The following is a 15094-nucleotide window of genomic DNA, read 5'->3' as shown; positions in this document are numbered from 1 at the left end:
ATTAGCAAGAGCCATCTCTCTCTTTGGTTTTTGTGGTCTAGAGAAACTGACCAGAATCTGCCTTCTTGGACCATAGCCAGTATTTTTTCTAGGCTGAGGTAATGAGAGCACAGCTTCAGTGTGCACACACTGCCACAGAGTTGGCACTGGTCTCTGGTTCAGTCGAGACTCATCTCAAAACGCCAGAGATGAAAACATCCCTTTGTCGCTGAAAAGAAATAGGGCCTGCAGCTCTGATCTGGGAACTACCCCAGCTATCACTAGCACCTCTGATCTATCCTTTGGAAAGGACAACAAGTAAGAATGGGAGGGTGCAGTAGTATGGCTTGAATTCAGGGTCTCATGCCTGCTAGGCTGGCAAGATATCTCTGAGTCATACTTCTGAGCCAGGGTTTTTTATTTTATTTTTTAATTGTTATTATAAAGGTGATATACTCGGGGGTTACAATAAGTCGAATAGTAAAGAGTACACTTCTTTTTAGACAATGTCTACTCTTCCTTATCTCTCTCCCAGTTTTTCCATCCCATTCCCACCCACAAGTTGTGTAGTTCATTTTCAACATAATGTCTAGTGAGTACCATTGCTGCATTTGTTCACCCTTTGTCCCTCCATTTCTGTACCTCGCCTTACCCTCCCAAAGACAGATAAAACAAATAAGACAAAAAGAAAACAAAAATAGCAACAAATTAAAAACCTCTTGGCTCGGAATATGGCCTAGTGGCAAGAGTGCTTGACTCCTATACATGAAGTCCTGGGTTCGATTCCCCAGCACCACATATATAGAAAACGGCCAGAAGTGGCACTGTGGCTCAAGTGGCAGAGTGCTAGCCTTAAACAAAGAGAAGCCAGGGACAGTGCTCAGGCCCTGAGTCCAAGGCCCAGGACTGGCAAAAAACAAAACAAAAACCTCTTGTTTCCATTTCCTGGAGTTCATTTTGATAAATATTATTTCATATGATCAGATACACCTAGGCATTGTGCCTTTGTTCTCCTTCCCTAAGAATATCCTCCTTTGTTCTATATGTGAATGACAGAGTCTTCTATAATTTATCAGTTTCCAGTGTATTTTAGATCTAGCTTCTGCATATGAGTGAAAGCATGCACTGTTTATGTCTCTGAGCTTGGCTTACCTTACTTAACATCATTTGTTCTAGGTCCATCCATTTCTTTCATAGGATATATTATTCTTTTTAATGGCTATGGAAAACTCCACTGTGTGTAGGTACCACAAAATTTTTGTCCATTCATGTATTTTAGGGCATCTGGGCTGTTTCCATAACTTAGCTATTGTGAGTAGGGCAGTAATGAACATGAATGTGCAAGTGTCTTAATAATATCCTGGTTTTTGATGTTCTGGGTAGATGCACAGGAGTGGTATGGCCAGGTGGTAGGGTATGTCTATGTTTAGTTTTTTGAGGAAGCTCCAGAATGCTGTATAGAGTACTTGTACTAGTTTACATTCCCACCAACAGTGCAATATGAATCCTTCTACCCCACATTCCTGCCAATATTTGTTGTTTGAATTTATGAGGTTGGCCAATCTAACTGGGGTGAGGTTGGATCTCAGAGTTGTTTTGATGTGCATTTCCTTTATGGCCAGAGACGATAAGCATTTCGATGTATGTTTCTTTGCCATTCTTACCTCTTCTGAGAAGTCTCTCCTTAGCTACTTGGCCCCTTTAATGATTGGTTTGTTAGCCCAGCCCAGGTTTTTAAAAACCTTTTAAAATCTGTTGTCAGTGGTTCACACTTGTAATCCTAACTATTCAAGTGGCTGAGATATGAGAATCAAGGCTCAGAGCCAGCTCAAGCACACAAACCTGAGAGATTCTTATCACCAATTAATCAGCAAAAAACAGAAGTGGATGGGGCTGAGAATATGGCCTAGTGGTAGAGTGCTTGCCTTGCATACATGAAGCCCTGGGTTCAATTCCTCAGCACCACATATATAGAAAAAGCCAGAAGTGGTGCTGTGGCTCAAGTGGTAGAGTGCTAGCCTTGAGTAAAAAGAAGCCAGGGACAGTGCTCAGGCCCTGTGTTCAAGCCCCAGAACTGGCAAGAACAACAACAACAACAAAAAAAAAACCAGATGTGGAGCATGGTTCAAATGGTAGAATTCTAGTCATTAGAGAATAAAATGGAGAAAGCCAAATAAGACCTCAAGTTTCTGGGTTCGGGCTGTGGTATTGGCACCCCCCATCTAGTTTATTGAAATATAACTGATATAGTACCTGTACTACACATAGGAAGAGTGGAAATTCTGATTCATTTTAACATATATAAGTACTTGCCACAACTTTTTTTTTTTTTTTTTTGGCCAGTCCTGGGCCTTGGACTCAGGGCCTGAGCACTGTCCCTGGCTTCTTCCCACTCAAGGCTAGCACTCTGCCACTTGAGCCACAGCGCCGCTTCTGGCCGTTTTCTGTATATGTGGTGCTGGGGAATCGAACCTAGGGCCTCGTGTATCCGAGGCGGGCACTCTTGCCACTAGGCTATATCCCCAGCCCTGCCACAACTTTTATTAGTGAACATCCCTTCATACTCGAGTTTCTTTGAGTCCCTTGGAAATCCATTGTTTTCCATCCCTCACCAACCTCAAACCCCATTTGGTGCCTGATAGGCAACAAATACTGTCTTATGACATTATAATTTGATTTCCATTATCTAGAACTTTACACAGATCAAATAATTTGTTATATATCTATCTTTGTCTGACTGCTTTTACTCAGAAAAATTATTTTGAGAATAATCTGTGGCATTTTCCATATCAGTAGTGCCTCATAACTGTTGGGTGTTATTGTTCTTTTGTATAAATAGGCCATCATTTATTTGTCTCTCTATTGTTGATTGAAATTGGATTGTTTCCAGCTTGGGGCCTTTAAAAATAGAGCTGTTATGAATGTCTGTGTACATATCTTTGTGTGGATGTGTGTTTTCATTTTTCTTGGGTAAATACAAAAGAATAGAGTAGGTAAGTGCATATTTACCTTCTAAGGATTACCAAATTGGCTGGGAGCATGGCTCAAGCAATAAAGCATCTTACTATAGAGCTCCAACCACAGAAATTGAAAAAAAGGTCTTACATTTACTAATAATAACAATACTACTAATAATAAGACTATCCAAAAGTCCTATATTTAATAATAATAAAATTTTAAACATTCAAAAACTACTTGACCATTTTTTTTCTAAAATTATAATCTTTAAGCAGTTGTACAAAGGGTTTGTTTTTGTTTTTGTTTTTGTTTTGCCATTCCTAGGGCTTGAACTCAGGGCCTGAGCACTGTCTCTGGCTTCTTTTTTGCTCAAGGCTAGCACTCTACCACTTGAGCCACAGCGCCACTTCTGTTTTTTCTGTGTATGTGGTGCTGAGGAATTGAACCCAGGGCTTCATGCATGCCAGGCAAGCACTCTACCACTAAGTCACATTCCCAGCCTCCATTTTATATTCTTGCTGAAGAGAATGCCTGTTCTTCCACATCCAACTTTAGTGTGTGTGTGTGTGTGTGTGTGTGTGTGTGTGTGTGTGAACCTGGATATTGAACTCAGGGCCTGGGCACTGTCCCTGAGTTTTATTGCTCAAAGCTACTGCTCTATCACTTGAGCCACAGCTCCTCTTCCGGCTTTTTTGATGTTTAGTTGGAGATAAGTGTCTTGCCTGGGCTGCCTTCAAACCAGGATTCTTAGATCTCAGCCTCCTGAGTATCTAGGATTACAGGCATGAGCCACTGGCACCCAATTTCCATTCTGGCTTTTTAGTAGTTAACTGGAGATAAGAGTTTCATGGAGGGCTGGGAATATGGCCTAGTGGCAAGAGTGCTTGCCTCGTATACATGAAGCCCTGGGTTCAATTTCCCAGCACCACATATATAGAAAACAGCCAGAAGTGGCACTGTGGCTCAAGTGGTAGAGTGCTGGCCTTGAGCAAAAAGAAGCCAGGGAGAGCACTCAGACCCTGAGTTCGAGGCCCAGGACTGGCAAACAAAACAAAAAGTTTCATGGAGGGAGAAAGGGAGGCAGAAAGGGAGGGACAAATGGTAAACAAATGCAACAGGGGTACTCACTAGACACTACATTGAAAATGAACTATACAACTTATAGGTGGGGAATGGGAGGAATGGAATGGGAGGAAAAAACTATGAGAGAGCGAGGGAAGGGGTGACATTGTTCAAAAAGAAATGTACTCTTTACCTAACTTATGTAACTGTAACCCTTTTGTACATCACCTTTACCATAACAGTTTAAGAAAAAAAAAAAACCCTGGAGCTGGGCACTGGTGGCTCATACCTGTAATCCTAGCTACTCAGGACTGAGGTTCAAAGTCAGCCTCAGCAGGACTCTCATCTCCAAGTAATTACCAGAAAATCAGAAGTAGTGTTGTGACTCAAGTGGTAGCGTGTTAGCCTTGAGCTGAAGAGCTCTGGGACAGGCCTAACCCCAGAGTTCAAGCCCCACAGCCAACCAAAGTAAAAACAAACAAACCAACAAAAAACACTCAGAACAAGGCAACTAAAAATAGTCTTACAAAGAAATAAAGGAATATAACATGCTTTTGATAGAAAAGACTATCTCATGGCTGGGAATATTACTTAGTGGTAGAGTGCGTGCCTAGCATGCAGAAAGCCCTGGGTTTGATACCTCAGCACCACATAAACGGAAAAAGCTGGAAGTAGTCCTGTGGCTAAAGTGGTAGAGTGCCTTGAGCAAAAGGAAGCCAGGAACAGTGCCCAGGCCCTTAGTTCAAGCCCCAGGACTGGCCCCCCCCCAAAAAAAAGAGGGCTGGGGATATGGCCTAGTGGCAAGAGCACTTGCCTCGTATACTTGAAGCCCTGGGTTCGATTCCCCAGCACCACATATACAGAAAATGGCCAGAAGTGGTGCTGTGACTCAAGTGGCAGAGTGCTAGCCTTGAGCAAAAAAGAAGCCAGGGACAGTGCTCAGGCCCTGAGTCCAAGGCCCAGGACTGGCAAAAAAAAAAAAAAAAAAAAAAAAAAAAAAAAAAAAAAAGACTATCTCATGCAGCACTAAATGGAGGATCCACCTTCCTCGGGCTCCAGAATGCTGAGATTGGAAATGTTTACCACTATATCTGGCCGAAAATATCTTAAGGCCTGTGAGGAAGAAACTCCATTGGGCCTGAACCCTCTTGTCTTAAATTACCTGCCTCTGCTTAGTGAGAATGAAGGACTAATTGTGTGGATAAATTAGAGAAATTGTCATAGTATTGTGGTGCAGGTAGCAGTGGTATTTACCTTTCACTCATAAACTCACACAGTAGAGACAAGCACTTTTACCACTAGGCCATATTCCCAGCCCAAACAAGTGTCAACATTTTTTTTTTTTTTTGCCAGTCCTGGGCTTGGACTCAGGGCCTGAGCACTGTCCCTCGCTTCCTTTTTGCTCAAGGCTAGCACTCTGCCACTTGAGCCACAGCACCACTTCTGGCCATTTTCTATATATGTGGTACTGAGGATCGAACCCAGGGCTTCATGTATATGAGGCAAGCACTCTTGCCACTAGGCTACATTCCCTCACACAGTAGAAATCTTATCATGAGCACTTAAGAATAAAGTGTTGAAAAGATTGATGATAAGAGCCAAAAGAAAGCGAAACAGTAGCTGGGCACTGGTGGGTCACACCTATAATCCTGACCACTCAGGAGGCTGAGATCTGAGGATTCATTCTGGGCCAAAAACAAAAAAAAGGGCTGGGGATATAGCCTAGTGGCAAAAGTGCCTGCCTCGGATACACGAGGCCCTAGGTTCGATTCCCCAGTACCACATATACAGAAAACGGCCAGAAGCGGCGCTGTGGCTCAAGTGGCAGAGTGCTAGCCTTGAGCGGGAAGAAGCCAGGGACAGTGCTTAGGCCCTGAGTCCAAGGCCCAGGACTGGCAAAAAAAAAAAAAAAAAAAAAAAAAAAAAAAAAATTGATGAGATTCTTGCAAAAAGCCAGCAACAAAGTGGATGTAGAGCTGTAGCTCAAGTAGTAAACTACCTCCCTGAAGTGGAAAAAGCTACAAGGAGAGTGTCCTGGCCCTTAGTTCAAGTCACAGTACCAGGGCTGGGAATATGGCCTAGTGGTAAAGTGCTCGCCTTGTATACATGAAGCCCTGGGTTTGATTCCTCAGCACCACATATATAGAAAGAGCCAGAAGTGGCATTGTGGCTCAAGAGTACTAGCCTTAAGTAAAAAGAAGCCACAGACAGTGAGTTCAAGCCCCAGAACTGGCAAAAAAAAAAAAAAAAAAAAAAACAAAGGGCCTGGGAATATGGCCTAGTGGTGAGAGTGCTTGCCTAATATACATGAAGCCCTCCCTGGGTTCCATTCCTCAGCAACACATATATAAAAAATGACCAGAAGTGGCGCTGTGGCCCAAGTGACAGAGTGCTGGCCTTGATCAAAAGGAAACCAGGGACAGTGCTCAGGCCCTGAGTTCAAGCACCAGGACTGGCAAAACTAACAACAACAACAAAAAAGAACCAAAACGAAAGTCACAGTACCAGCACTAAACTAACAAAAAAGCTAAGCCATCCCTCTGAAGGCTGGCAAGGTGGCCCTCAGTGGAAGGCCCATAACTGTTTCAATATTCAAAGGCATTCATCTTCAGGCACTCAGTTTACCTTTGGACACATGGATGGAGTCTCTTTCTCTAACTGGCAGGTCCCCTGAAGTATGATCCACCAGATATGGCATCCTTTTTGTCTTTATGCTGTAAGAGATCCTAGAGGAAATGTTAAATGTAAATTCCAGTTAATTAAGCACAGCTTTAAGATGTCTTCCCTGGTCTCTACTTGTTATAGTCTATTTGTAGTAGCAAGGACAGCTTAAAATGCAAGAGCAAGCATTGTAATAATGACATCATTCAAAATGAAAACCAGTTCTCCTGATTATAGAATTGATATATATTATTTTGGATCAATCTTTAAGTGTCTACTCAGCTTAGAAGCCAATGGCCATGGCTTTTCTCTGGGAACTGGGTCTCTAGTCTTTCCTCTAAACTTGTAGGTGTTGACTGTCCAGTGTACACTCTCTGATTTAGTCCCTGAAGCCACTGTGATATAAAAGATAAGCTAAGGACCCAAATTGAACTGATCATATTCTCTTTTTAGGAAGCTTGAAAAGATGCAGAGACTTAAACTAGTCTGGTTGTGGCAGCACACACCTGTGATCACAGCACTCAGAAGACTGAGGCAGGAAGATACTGAGTTCCAGGATAGTTCGGGTTACATTGTAGGTTCAAAGACAGCTTGTAAGTGCAAAGACAGACCCTGTCTCAAAAGAAGAAAGAGAGAGACAGAGACAGAGATAGAGACAGACAGAGAGGAGAGGAAGAAAGGAAAGAAGGAAGGAAGGAAGGAAGGAAGGAAGGAAGGAAGGAAGGAAGGAAGGGAGAGCGGGAGCTGGAACGGGAGCAGGAGGGAGGAAGAGAAGGAGAGAAGCCAAGTACTGGTAGCTCATACTTATAATTCTAGCTACTGAGGAGGCTGAGATCTGAGAACTGTGGTTCAAAGCCCGCCCTGGCAGAAAAGTTTGACTCTTATCTCCATTTAACTACAAAAAAGTCAAAAGTGGCTGGGTTCCAGTGGCTCAGGCCTGTAATCCTAGGATCTCAGTTCAAAGCCAGCCCAGGCAAGAAAATCTATGAGACTCTTATCTCCATTTAACAACCAGAAAACTGGAAGTGGTGTAGTGGCTCAAGTGGTAGAGTGTTAGCCTTGAGCTGAAGTGTTCAGGGGCAGCACCCAAGCCCAGAGTTCAAGCCCTATGATGGAAAAAAGGAAAAGTCAGAAGTGAAGCTGTGCCTCAAGTGGCCCTGAGTTCAAGCCTTAGGATTGCCACAAAAAAAAGGAAGGAAAAAGAAAGAGAGAGATTTAAGGTATTTGTTGCTAGGTGCTGGTGCCTTCTACCTGTAATACTATGTAAGACTAGGCATGCAGGAGGCTGGGATCTAAGAACTGAGGTTCTAAACCAGCCTAGGTAGATAAATTTGAAAGACTCACCTCCAATTAACTTAGCAAAAATCTGAAAGTGTAAAGGAAATGCAAATAAAAACAACCCTGAGATACCACCTCACTCCAGTTAGAATGGCCTATACTCTGAACTCAGGCAACAACAAATGCTGGAGGGGGTGCGGGGAAAGAGGAACCCTTCTCCATTGTTGGTGGGAGTGCAAATTAATACAACCACTTTGGAGAACAGTATGGAGGTTCCTCAAAAAGCTCAACATAGACCTACCCTATGACCCAGCCATACCACTCCTAGGCATCTATCCTGAACAACAGGTCCCAAGATACCAAAAAGACATATGCACTTCCATGTTTGTTGCTGCACAATTCACAATAGCCAAAATATGGAAACAACCCAGATGCCCCTCCACAGATGAATGGATCCAAAAAATATGGTACCTATACACAATGGAATACTATATAGCAATTAGAAATAGTGAAATATTAGTATTCACAAGGAAATAGTCAGAACTTGAGCAAATAATGTTGAACGAGAAAAGCCTAGAACACAGAAAACAAAGGGGCATGATCTCCCTGATATATGACTGTTAAGGTGGGGAGAGGGGGAGACAGTAGAGACCAAATGGTATTTCCCACAGGTTTGGGTCAGCGACCCAACATTATGTAACTAAAACCAAACAACTACTCAACATATAAAGGTCAAAATTGACCTCTCAGTGTATCACAATAGCTCAAAAGCTATGTATGTGTGTTCATATAAGACTATTGTCGACATATTGTCTATTGTCGACAATACATTTAAAGCCCTAGGCAAATTTCCTTTGGCGTAGGCCATATGGCTACTATATATGTTCTTGGTACATTGTGTATTGTATATATGTCTATCTGACCTGGGGAAGGGAAAGAAAAACAGGGTGTAAGATATCACAAGAAATGTACACACTGCCCTACTATGTAACTGTACCCCTTTTGCACAACACCTTGTCAAAAAAATTTTGTTTAATAAATAAATTATAAAAAAAAATCTGAAAGTGGAGGTATGGCTCAAGTAGTAAAGTGACAGCCTTGAATGAAAAAGCCAAGCAAGAGCAAGAGGCCTTGAGATCAAGCCCCAATAACAATAGAGAAAGAGTTGAGGGGTGGGGCAGTGGGAGGGGGAGAGAGAGAGAGAATGATTAGAGCCATTATGTAAATTAGAGATCTCGGAGAGAGCTCAGGGATGGTCATATTCTACTATGTCCTGACTAATAGGAAAATCGTATTATAGTTTTCCCACTCTTTGGTTAACACTCTTTTCCCTAGGCGATAATATCCAGTCTCCTGGTCTTAAACATTATGTAAATATATACTGTTACTTCTGAAATGCATGTATCCAACCTTCATCTTTAGATTTGTACTGTCTTTTAAATATTCCTATTCCATTTCCATGGCTACCAGATTTTGTCAAAGTCATCTGTCCTATGCCAGGCAATAATGGCTCATACCTGTAATCCTAGCTACTCAAGAGACTGAGATCTGAGAAGCAAGGATCGAAGTCAGCTAGGGCAGGAAAGTCTGTGACACTCATCTCCAATTAATCACAGAAAAATCTGAAAGTAACACTGTGGCTCAAGTGGTAGAGTGGTAGCCTTGAGCAAAAGGAGCTCAAAGACAGCATTCAGGCTCAGTGTTCAAGGCCCAGGACCAGAACAAAACAAAACAAAAGAGTAATAATGATGTGGAACTGTAACAATAAATCCTTCTGTATCTTACTAGTGTAAACTAATGAAAATAATAATGAGTGCTTTTAAAGTCAAGTGTGATGGTGCACATTTGTAATCATAGCACATGAGAGATGCGGGCAGGATGATTTCAAATTTGAGGAATCTTGGGTCATATAGTATAGTAAGACTTTGTCTCAAATTAAATGAATAAAGGAAAGAAGGAAGGAGATAGGACTGGGAGTGTAGCTCGGTGGTAGAGCATATGCTTAGCATGTGCAAGGCCTAGAGGTCTGTTCATTCTGCAGAAAATGGTCAGCAATCATACAGTTTTGAACCTAAAAACTTTGAACATGAGTTAGAAGTAGGCTGGGAATATGGCCTAGTGGTAAAGTGCTAGTCTCGTATACATGAAGCCCTGGGTTTGATTCCTCAGCACCACATATGTAGAAAAAGCTGGAAGTGGCACTGTGGCTCAAGTGGCAGAGTGCTAGCCTTGAGCAAAAAGAAGCCAGGGACAGTGCTCAGACCCTGAGTTCAAGCCCTAGGACTGGCAAAAACAAAACCAAACAAAGAGTTAGAAGTATTGACAAACTTTAAGAAAATCTGTCTACTGGGCTGGGAATATGGCCTAGTGGTAAAGTGCTCATCTCCTATACATGAAGCCCTGGGTTTGAATCCTCAGCACCACATATATAGAAAAGGCCAGAAGTGGCGCTGTGGCTCAAGTGGCAGAGAGCTAGCCTTGAGCAAAAAGAAGCCAGGGACAGTGCTCAGGCCCTGAGTTCAAGCCCCAGGACTGGCCAAAAAAAAAAAAATCTATCTACTCTTATTTTTTTTTCAAATTTTTATTATCAAACTGATGTACAGAGAGGTTACAGTTTCATATGTTAGGCATTGGATACATTTCTTGTACTGTTTGTTACCTTGTCCCTCATACCCCCCTCCCTCCTCCCCCTTTCCCTTCCCCCCCGAGGTGTTCAGTTCACTTACGCCAAACAGTTTTGCAATCTGTCTACTCTTAGTAGTTAGTGTAAGGTTTACCAGAAAGGAAAGGAAGCTCGCCACATGGTTCAGGCAGAAAGGAGTTTATTGGTGGGGAGAGCAAACTGCTGGCCTGCATGCACAAGATGGAGGTGTGGGGAGACAGAGGGAAAGGAAGAGGAGAACAAGAGCAAGAGAGAAGAGGACTGTGTTGAGCCAGATTATATAGGTAAAGGAGGGAGGTATGGCCAGGTTGATTGGATGTGACCTCAGAGGAGGAGGTAATTGCCTCCAGGTGTGCCAGTTTCCTAGGTAACTCGGGTACTGGGCGCAGACTTAAACAGGTGCGGAGCATCTACATGGAGCCCTCCTGGGTGTGGACCTTACAGTTAGAGACACAGAGAAGACTGAGTTAGGAAGGTACTGCTGTAGCTCAAGCCTGAGGCCTTGAACTAGGAGGGATAGAGGCAGGAGGACTGAAAAGTGAGATGGACAGATCATCAGGATCCCAAGAAAGGAGAATCAAGAGGCTCTAAATTCAAACCTGAGTACTGGGGGTGTGGGTGAGGGAATTAGGGGAAAGGAAAGGCAGGGTAGGGCAGAAAAGGGAAGGGAAAGAGGCAGGAAGAAGAAAAGGAATAGAGAAAAAAGAAAGACAATAACTGGCTGAATACGGTTATAGTTAAGAAGATAATAGAATTAAAGATGACCTGGTAATATATTCTTGGATGCTGAGAGGTGAGGTAAAATACAAAATAAACAAACACTTCTCTTAAAAACACCCCAGGGTAAAAATGGGAGGCTACAAATATGTATTGGGTGTCCACTTACAGTTCTGGCTGGCTACAGAGTGATATCTCCAGTTCTTTTCTCTGTTTCTTGATCCTCTAACCCTGGCCTTGCAATCCTATTGTCCTCTGCTGTTAAAGGTGGAACTAATCAGGCTGGCAGCTGTTAACTCTTTATAGGTCAGAGGTGAAGACTATGCTTTTCCCTTGCACATATAAGAGTGGGGGAAACAATAGCTAAAATGAATGTACCAACTTCTCCACTAGCATCAAAGCACATAATTTGTTTGATTTGAGATTAATAGAAATTTGTTGATGTTGAGAAATGGTCTTTATATCACTCCTAGAAGGGCAAATACAATGTGGGTGGTTCTGTACCCCTGAGATCTCTTTTTTTTGGCCAGTCCTGGGGCTTGGACTCAGGGCCTGAGCACTGTCCCTGGCTTCTTCTTGCTCAAGGCTAGCACTCTGCCACTTGAGCCACAGCGCCACTTCTGGCCATTTTCTGTGTATGTGATGCTGGGGAATACGAACCCAGGGCCTCATGTATGTGAAGCAAGCACTCTTGCCACTAGGCCATATCCCCAGCCCCTGAGATCTCTTTCAACAGAATAAATCCTGATCCATTGATGGGATCCCTGTGAACACTCAACCCACAGTGCAAGGATCTTTTTAACTAAAGAATGAATGGTGATAATTTGATTATTATTATTATTTATGGCACTGGGGTCTTAAATTCAGAACCTTGTACTTGCTATAGAAATATTCTACCACTTAAGTCAATCTGTTGACTTTTTTTGCTTTAGCTGTTTTTTGTGTGTGTATGTATGTGCTGTACTAGGGTTTGAACTCCAGACCTGAGTGCTGTCCCTTAACTTTTTCACTGAAGGCTGGTTCTTTACCATTTGAGCCACAGCTTGGCTAGAGATACTATTTTATAACTTTTTTATGATTAGAAATTATATTTTCAGGGGCTGGGGATATGGCCTAGTGGCAAGAGCGCTTGCCTCTTATACTTGAAGCCCTGGGTTCGATTCCCCAGCACCAAATATACAGAAAATGGCCAGAAGTGGCGCTGTGGCTCAAGTGGCAGAGTGCTAGCCTTGAGCAAAGAGAAGCCAGGGACAGTGCTCAAGCCCTGAATGCAAGGCCCAGGACTGGCAAAAAAAAAAAAAAAAAAAAAAAGGGCTGGGGATATGGCCTAGTGGCAAGAGTGCCTGCCTCATATACATGAGGCCCTGGGTTCGATTCCCCAGCACCACATATACAGAAAATGGCCAGAAGTGGTGCTGTGGCTCAAGTGGCAGAGTGCTAGCCTTGAGCAAAAAGAAGCCAGGGACAGTGCTCAGGCCCAGAGTTGAAGCCCCAGGACTGGCCAAAAAAAAAAAAATTATATTTTCATGTAGACATAAACAGAAGATTAAAAAGAAGAAAGTGAAGCCAAGCACCCATGACTCATACCTGAAACCTAGCTACTCAGGAGGCTGGGATCTGAGGACCGAGGTTTAAAATCAGCCCAGGTAGGAAAAGGCTTTCTTCTTTCTCCAATAAACCACCAAAAAGCTGGAAGAAGAGCAAGAGGAGCTGTGGCTCAAATAGTAGAGTGCCTACCTGGAGCAAAAAAGTTCAGGGATAGAGGGAAAAACTGGGAGAGAATGAGGGAAGAGATGACATTGTCCAAAAAAGAAATATACTTGTTACTGTAACCCCCTTTATAATAAGAGTAAAAAACTTTTTTTAGGGCTGGGAATGTGGCTTAGTGGTACAGTGCTTGCCTAGCATAAAGGAAGCCCTGGGTTTGATTCTCAGTACCATATAAACAGAAAAGGCTGAAAGTGGTACTGTGTCTCAAGTGGTAGAGTGTTAACCTTCACAAAGAAGCTCAGGGACAGTAACCAGGCCCTGAATTCAAGCCCTGCAACCAGGGCTGGGAGTATGGCCTAGTGGCAAGAGTACTTGCCTTGTATACATGAAGCCCTGGGTTCGATTCCCCAGCACCACATATATAGAAAACGACCAGAAGTGGTGCTATGGCTCAAGTGGCAGAGTGCTAGCCTTGAGCAAAAAGAAGCCAGGGACAGTGCTCAGGCCCTGCAATCAACAACAACAACAAAAAGTTGCCCTCAGAGCTCAGGCTAGATAGGTGGGGTCTCACTTGTGGAGGTTTGCTGATATTAATAACGTGCTTCTCTAGGAAAGAGGTATGTAACTCCAGACTATTGGACAGCCCCAGAGCCATATCAGTCCCCAGAAATCAAATCAGAGGCTTCATGTAGCCTGATCCAGCACTCCATGTGCATTTCGCCCCCCTGTCTGCACATCCAATCACTCCACTGTTCACATGCAACTCTTCTCTGGGCAATGAACCATGATCTGATGCCTAAGGGCCCATGGACAGAACTGCTCAAAACACCCAGAAAACTCTACAATTACTAACAACTAACTACTCCCCCCTCCTCCTCTGCTTTGGCCAGTTATCATTCTACTTATTTCTGCCTGTTGGCTACATTAAGCAACAACAATAACAAGAGCCCTCTTCTTTTTCTTTTCTTGTGCTGGCCCTGGGGCTTGAACTCAGAGCCTGGGAGCTGTCCCTGAGTATTTCTGCTCAAGGCTGGTATTCTCCCACTGGAGCCTCAGCTCTGTTTCCAGCTTTTTAGTGGTTATATGGAGATAAGAGTCTCATAGACTCTCCCCTGGGCTGGCTTGGAACTGCGATCCTCAGATCTCAGCCTCCTGAGTAGCTGGGATTACAGGGTGAGCCCCTAGTGACAGCAGCCTTCTTCATTTTTCAATAATTAGTTTGTAATAAATATGTGAAAACTAAAAGTATTAAATATTGTTAAAGAAATATTTAAATCCTGTTTCCTTCATAGGGAGTTTTCTCCCTACTTGAACCCTATTATAATAACACACCTCTGCTGGGAATGTGGTTTAGTGTTAGAATGCTTGCCCAGTATGCATGAGGCCCTGGGTTCAAGTCCTCAGCCATATAAACAGAAAAAGCAGAAGTGGTGCTATGGCTCAAAGTGGTAGAGCGCTAGCCTTGAGCAAAAGAAGCTCAGAGACAGTGCCCAGGCCCTCAGTTCAAGTGCCAGGACTGACAAAAAAAAAAAAAAATAAAGTACATGTGTGGGTGAGATGGGAGAGAAAAACTGGGAGTGAGAGAAGAGGTGACACTGTACAAAAAAAAATGTACTATTTACTTGACTTATGTAACAATAGCCCCTCTGTACATCACCTTTATAATAACAATAAATTTCTTTTTTAAAGTCTCGGGCTGGGAATATGGCTTAGCAGTAGAGTGCTTGCCTTGCACGCATGAAGCCCTGGGTTCGATTCCTCAGCACCATGTAACCAGAAAAAGGCCAGAAGTGGAGCTGTGGCTCATGTGGTAGAGTGCTAGCCTTGAGCAAAAAGGAAGTCAGGGACAGTGCTCAGGCCCTAAGTCCAGTCCCAGGACTGGCAAAAAATAAAATAAAGTCTTATGGACTTTCCTGCCTGCGCTGGCTTCAAACCATACTCTTCTTAGATCTCAGCCTCCTGAGTAGTTAGAGTTACAGTATAAGCCACTGGTGCCTGGGAGTAATTTTCTGTGTGTATGTGCCAGTCCAGGGCCTTGAACTCAGAGTCTGGGCACTGAGTTTTGTG

Source organism: Perognathus longimembris, chromosome 10 (genome assembly GCF_023159225.1).
Source record: "Perognathus longimembris pacificus isolate PPM17 chromosome 10, ASM2315922v1, whole genome shotgun sequence".
Lineage (NCBI taxonomy): Eukaryota > Metazoa > Chordata > Mammalia > Rodentia > Heteromyidae > Perognathus > Perognathus longimembris.
The sequence above is the reverse complement of the archived record's forward strand: the minus strand, read 5'-3'. Positions refer to the sequence as shown.